This window comes from Etheostoma spectabile, chromosome 10, assembly GCF_008692095.1.
Source record: "Etheostoma spectabile isolate EspeVRDwgs_2016 chromosome 10, UIUC_Espe_1.0, whole genome shotgun sequence".
Lineage (NCBI taxonomy): Eukaryota > Metazoa > Chordata > Actinopteri > Perciformes > Percidae > Etheostoma > Etheostoma spectabile.
In genome coordinates, this window is record NC_045742.1 from 17,199,438 (window position 1) to 17,206,657 (window position 7,220).

The 7,220-nt window shown below is 38.9% G+C and overlaps 1 pseudogene; it reads right to left on the reverse strand.

Moving 5' to 3' along the window:
- Positions 1-2,639: 2,639 nt before the first annotated feature.
- Positions 2,640-5,169, reverse strand: LOC116697332 (protocadherin gamma-A12-like; annotated as a pseudogene).
- Positions 5,170-7,220: the final 2,051 nt, after the last annotated feature.

Here is a 7,220-nt window from a genome sequence, read left to right on the forward strand (position 1 = left end):
TTTCATAAATTGATCAGCCTCAAGCATTTCGAGTGATCAGACATATACAATTAGGTTTTAAGCTTCAAGTTAAAAAATACTCACGGACGGCTTTTCTTTGGCAAAGGGGAATGAGCTCTGAAACCATTTCAGCAGTCTTTCCAAAGCTCTCATCCCCTGCTCTGCCGTTTATTAAGTGGGTGTGAACAGAAAGTTGATTTTCATAATGGGTGTAGTATATTGTTTATTTACATAATGTGGGTTAGCATATCATAATATTTGCTACCATTGGTGAGCTGTAGCGGGTGTATTAGGCAAGTTTAAGTTTAACATAGTTCACTGAAGTTGAATGAAGAAACAATTGCTCATTTTCACACAGCACAGCTGCAAATTATTATCTTACTCTATTGGCCAGACCCTTATGTCGGCTTCTCAATGTTTTCCTTCAATTCTCAAAGTTTCAAATATTCACATGATAACTATTAAACATATAATTTGTTCAGTTCCACAATAACTCAATGTTTATGTCAAATTGTATGTCAAATCACCTTGAAGATGTAAAAGCCTATACTTGAATATTATTCATTGATTTCAGTTCAGTGTTTAATACTTTACAACCCTAACTGCTTTTAAAGAAACCAAATGATATGCATGTTAACCCTGCCCTGATCAAAGGTTTCACTCCTTTTTAACTAACAGGACTCAACAGGCAAAGTCAATGGGGCACTGTCAGAGGTCAAACATAGCAACACTGGGGGTCCTACAAAGGTCTTGGTACCCATACTTTTGACATTGTACAACAATGACTGCATGAAAGCACACCAAATATTATAACATTTAGATGATTCAGCAATTCTGAGCCTTCTCCAGAAGGACATAAACCCTTCTGTGTAGGACAATGAGATAGACACCTCCATCAAGGGGTGTGACACCAAACACCTAATCTTAATGTCACAAAAACAATGAGTGAGTCCTTGTCCAAGGCAAGTGATGAGCCAGTCATCATCAAAAATCTGAAAAATCACCCAGGTAACATCTTACAATACTTAAGTGTCTATATTTACAATATTCTCTGCTGGAAGGTGTATTTGTTGTACTGTAATATGTGTCCATCTTTTATGTCTTAAGATGCTTTGTTGATCTTGTGTTTTATGTGGATTTAGAATGTTGTTTCTGTTACATGTTTGGGTCGGAAGTAACAGATTATAGGACTATGTACAAGACAAATTTCCCTTGGGGACAATAAAGTGTAATATATTCTAATGTCGACTATGAATGGTTCTGTATATCTATGCAAAATATGTATAAAAAAGACCGCTTAGTAAATCAAACCAACTGCACCATCTGGACTGTGGTCTTTTAGCTTTTATACTTGTTGAATGCCGTACAGAAAAGTTGCGGACGTCCATCTCTCTCTATCTGTCCATCTCTATGTCTTCCATGTAGATTATGTATTCATGCAACAGAATTTTTTCAGTAATGCTGGAGTTAAACTAATATGATCAACAGGTAAAAGAAATAGTATCCTCACCTACTATAGTAAAAGTAATGGATGTTCATGTGTATTAGATTATAGTCAGAAATCTCTGCCAAGAGCAAAAAACATTCTATTTGCAATGTAAAGAAACAGTAAAAAAAAAAAAAAAAGTTTTGAAATATCCAGACAGTCACTGATTGGTTCATTGTCTGGACATAAAGAAAGAATGAGCCATTGCTAACATGTAATAATAGCATAATATAAAGAAAGGAGAAAGAAAGAAAAAAGTATGAAGAGAGAGAAAACTTCAAAATGGTCGTAATTCGTAGGAGACTGTGAAACAATTGAATACGTAACATTTTGCTGACGGATGAGAGCCATATTTTCACAACCACCTGACACTACTTGTTTTTTTTCCTTTTTCTGATTTATACAACTATTGAAACCCAACGTTAATTAAAAAGTGGGACATATACAAGTCTAAATATAGGGTGAACTGCAATCTAAATATATAACACAGTCCATTCATTTTTTCACTGGTAACCAATAACACAGATGTAAGTTGTTCCTAAAAACGACAAAATAAAGGAACAGCGAGGTTCAGCACCAAAGACAGAGACAAGAAGAACTAAATGCAGCTTTACTAAACATCTACTCATGCACAGTTGAACCACCAGTGCTGGGCAAACGGATGAATGAATACAAAGAGAAATGAAATTCACCACATTCTTAACCTGGACTTAAACTAACAGAAATAAAATAGGTGCATAATAAAGTGAAGAATGACGTGAATAGGTTGGGGTTGAAGGGCGAGAACCTCTACACCACGTGACCCTCCAAACTCGAGGAATAATGAATCTTGATATAAAATAAAATCATCGTCATTACTTCAAATGATAAAACACCAAATGCCACATTGAAGTTAGGCCAACATTCAGGCACACATGAAAATAGTAGCTATGCTTTGTAGCCTTTACTAAAATTAACTTGGACCAAATTTACCAAAGAAAGAAAGTTTTTGAAAATAGTTGACGAGTATCAACTAACAGCATATGTGTGTTGCAGAGCTTAAGATCGTCAGAATAGAAAAGAGAAAAGAAACCAAAAGACAAGTGGCACCGGTTCCTACCTCAGGAGAATCATCACAATCTCCAAACGCACAGCAAAGTTCTGAGGATTTTCCTCAGAGCTGGTCAGCAGGCAGTGTGTTGTCATGTAGACGTCACGAACTTAAAGTCACTGGTTCTAGAACCTGTTGTCAGGTAGGCGTCATAATTGTAAGCGCTGCGGAAAGTTCCTGTGCGTCAACATCTGCGTAATTAGGGGAGATAAGCGCTGGGGATGGCAACTGCTCCATCAAACAACAGTCTGGGCTTTCTCCTGCGACAAAACCTCACACCCAGGATGAGATGATGAAGGTCAGAAAAAGGTGGACACAGACACCAGCGCGATGATCAGATAAGAGGTCAGTTTGGGTTCTTTATCGTAAGAAATATCCTTCAGTTCCGGCACCTCAGCCAGTTATCAGAAATAAGTAAATACATGGAACAGGTGGGGAGAGAGAGGGCTGTCCGTTATCTTTCACTGACACAAAAAGTTCTGTTTCATGCTGTCTGACTCGATGTCCCGCTGTGTCTGATCTCTCCGCTGGGAGACCAATAGTGAAAGTCCCGGATCAGTGGATTGACTATATGATAGGACAGCCAGGCGTTCTGTCCGGAGTCCGCGTCCACCGCATCACTTTGGACACCAGAGAGCCGTGTGCAGCTTTGGGGACCAGCTCGGTCATGAAGGAGTGTCCCTCCGGGGCGGGGTACAGTATCTGAGGAGAGTTGTCATTCACATCCGATATGAAGACACTGAGGTCACGTTGCTGCTGAGCGGAGGAGAACCGTTTGTCTCTGGCCATCACGTGGACTTTAAAACTCCTGAACTGTTCATAATCAAACGACCTCACAGCGTGGATCACCCCCGTGTCTCCGTTAACAGACAGATAGGAGGACACGGGGCACGTTCACCTCACCGGGTAACAGAGAATAAATCACTGTACCGTTTTGTCTCCGTCGGGGTCTCGAGCAGTAACGAAACATAAAGTGGAGCCAGGTTTGTTATTTTCAGTCACATATGCGCTGTACGACTGTTCCTCAAACACAGGTGGGTTGTCGTTGATGTCTGCTACAGATAACTGAACAGTTTTAGAGGAGGACAGAGGTGGAGAGCCTCGTCAGTGGCAGTGATGTAATGTTGTAATCAGACACTAGTTCACGGTCCAGTTGTCCTGTGGTCACCAGAGAATATAGTTTTTAATAGAAGGGACCAACTAAAAGGGACGTTTTGCTGAATGGAGCAGTGGACCTGTCTGTTATTCTCAGAGTCTCTGTCCTGCACGTAATGATGCCCACCTGTACCAGGTGACACGTTCTCAGGTATAGGGTTAGTCAGTGATTTCAGATAATAACTGGAGCGTTATCATTCACATCAGTGATTTCAATAATCACCTTTGCTTCAGAAGATAGGCCATAACCATCTTTTGCCTCAACAAACACTTCATATTTCGATCCTTCTTCATAATCTATGTCACCTGTCACACTGATGTCTCCAGTTTTCTCATCCAATGAAAAAAGCTTCATTGATTTATCAGAGAGTCGGCTAAACTCATATGTTACCTCTCCGTTTACACCTTCATCTGCGTCAGATGCACTAACCGTGATAACTGGAGTTTTCATAGGTGAGTTTTCCGGTAACGTGGTTGTATATACGGCCTCGGTAAAAACTGGGGCGTTATCATTAGCATCAAGTACAATGACTTGTATGACTACAGTCCCAGATCTCTGAGGAGAACCACCATCCACAGCTGTGAGCAACAATTTCATGTCCTGCTGCTCCTCTCGGTCTAACTCTTTATCTAAAACCAACTCCCCGTATGTTCTGCCAGCACTTGTCGTCTGAATACTGAACACAAAGTGAGGGTTTGGTTGCAAAATGTACCTTTCAACTGAGTTTTTGCCTATGTCTGCATCGTGTGCTGCATTAATGCGATACCTAGCTCCTTTGTCAGCTGACTCTCTAATGTCCAATTTCACAGTGTCCTTCGGAAAAATTGGTGCATTGTCGTTTATGTCCTGCACCTGCAGGGACAACCGGTGTAACTCCAATGGATTCTCTAACAACAAGTCGAATTTAAGAACACATGAAGGCTTTTCTCCACAGTGCTCCTCTCTGTCTATTCTGTCCGCAACGATTAAATCTCCGCTTCGAAGGTTAATGCCGCAATATTGTCTGTCGTTTCCCTCCATGTCAACACGAGCTTTGCGAGCGGACAGTCTGCCCACCTCCAGCCCGAGATCCTTGGCGATATTTCCAATAACAGATCCATGCTTGAGCTCCTCCTGTACAGAATAGCTCAGGTCTCCATGTGCGTATTGCAGCGCAACAAAGAAAAATACAAAGCCACAGATTTGATGAAAGCACCGTCTATGCATCATCATCAGACAGTAGACTACTACACAAAAACACGTCAATATTAAGCATTCAAAAACGTTATTCGATCATATGTGCCTTCCAAGCATCTGCCGTCTTTGTTGAAGGCTGAACGGAACAAGGATGGTCGATCCCAATAATGGGTGGTGTGCAAAACAAGATGAACACTTGACTCCATAGCTGGTCTACACTGACACCGTGAGTAATAATGGAATATAGCATTTTAATTTTAAAAATCCACTATCCGTGCATTTGACATATAATGTTTAAATTTAAAAAAAATAAAACGTTTGTATAAAAGTATCAAACCGTGTCATTTGGAAGGATTACGTGTTTTTTAAAGGATGCTGGTTCTTCGTGTTATAAGACTTGACAAACAAGAACAAAATTCTTCATAAATTGATCAGCCTCAAGCATTTCAGAGTGATCAGACAATATAACAATTAGGTTTTAAGCTTCAAGTTAAAAAATACTCACGGACTGGCTTTTCTTTGGCAAAGGGGAATGAGCTCTGAAAACCATTTCAGCAGTCTTTCCAAAGCTCTCATCCCCTGCTCTGCCGTTTTATTAAGTGGGTGTGAACAGAAAGTTGATTTTCATAATGGGTGTAGTATATTGTTTATTTACATAAATGTGGGTTAGCATATCATAATATTTGCTTTACCATTGGTTGAGCTGTAGCTGGGTGTATTAGGCAAGTTTAAGTTTAACATAGTTCACTGAAGTTGAATGAAGAAACAATTGCTCATTTTTCACACAGTCACAGCTGCAAATTTATCTTATCTTACTCTATTGGCCAGACCCTTATGTCTGGCTCTCCTCAATGTTTTCCTTCAATTCTCAAAGTTTCAAATATTCACATGATAACTATTAAACAATATAATTTTGTTCAGTTCCCACAATAACTCAACTGTTTATGTCAAATTTGTATGTCAAATCACCTTGAAGATGTAAAAGCCTATACTTGAATATTATTCATTGATTTCAGTTCAGTGTTTAATACTTTACAACCCTAACTGCTTTTAAAGAAACCAAATGATATGCATGTTAACCCTGCCCTGATCAAAGGTTTCACTCCTTTTTAACTAACAGGACTCAACAGGCAAAGTCAATGGGGCGCTGTCAGAGGTCAAACATAGCAACACTGGGGGTCCTACAAAGGTTCTTTGGTATCCCCCATACTTTTGACATTGTACAACAATGACTGCATGAAAGCACACCAAAATAATTATAACATTTTAGATGATTCAGCAATTCTGAGCCTTCTCCAGAAGGACATAAACCCTTCTGTGTAGGACAATGACATAGACACCTCCATCAAGTGGTGTGACACCAAACACCTAATCTTAAATGTCACAAAAACACAAGAGTGAGTCCTTGTCCCAAGGCAAGTGATGAGCCAGTCATCATCAAAAATCTGAAAAATCACCCAGGTAACATCTTACAAATACTTGAGTGTCTATATTTACAATATTCTCTGCTGGAAGGTGTCATCTTGTCTGTACTGTAATATGTGTCCATCTTTTATGTCTTAAGATGCTTTGTTGATCTTGTGTTTTTATGTGGATTTTAGAATGTTGTTTCTGTTACATGTTTGGGTTCGGAAGTAACAGATTATAGGACTATGTACAAGACAAATTTCCCCTTGGGGACAATAAAGTGTAATATATTCTAATGTCAGACTACTGAATGGTTCTGTATTATTCCATGCAAAATATTGTATAAAAAAGACCGCTTTAGTAAATCAAACCAACTGCACCATCTGTGACTGTGGTCTTTTAGCTTTTATACTTTGTTGAATGCCGTACAGAAAAGATTGCGGACGTCCATCTCTCTCTATCTGTCCATCTCTATGTCTTTCCATGTAGATTATGTATTCATGCAACAGAATTTTTTCAGTAAATGCTGGAGTTAAACTAATATGATCAACAGGTAAAAGAAATAGTATCCTCACCTACTATAGTAAAAGTAATGGATGTTCCATGTTGTATTTCAGATTATAGTCAGAAATCTCTGCCAAGAGCAAAAAACATTCTATTTGCAATGTAAAAGTAAACAGTAAAAAAAAAAAAAAAAACTTTTTGAAAATATCCAGACAGTCACTGATTGGTTCATTGTCTGGACATAAAGAAAGAATGCAGCCATTGCTAAACATGTGTAATAATAGCATAATATAAAGAAATGAAGAAAGAAAGAAAGAAAGAAAACTGTATGAAGAGAGAGAAAACTTCAAAATGGTCGTAATCCGTAGGAGATTGGGAAACAATTGAATACGTAACATTTT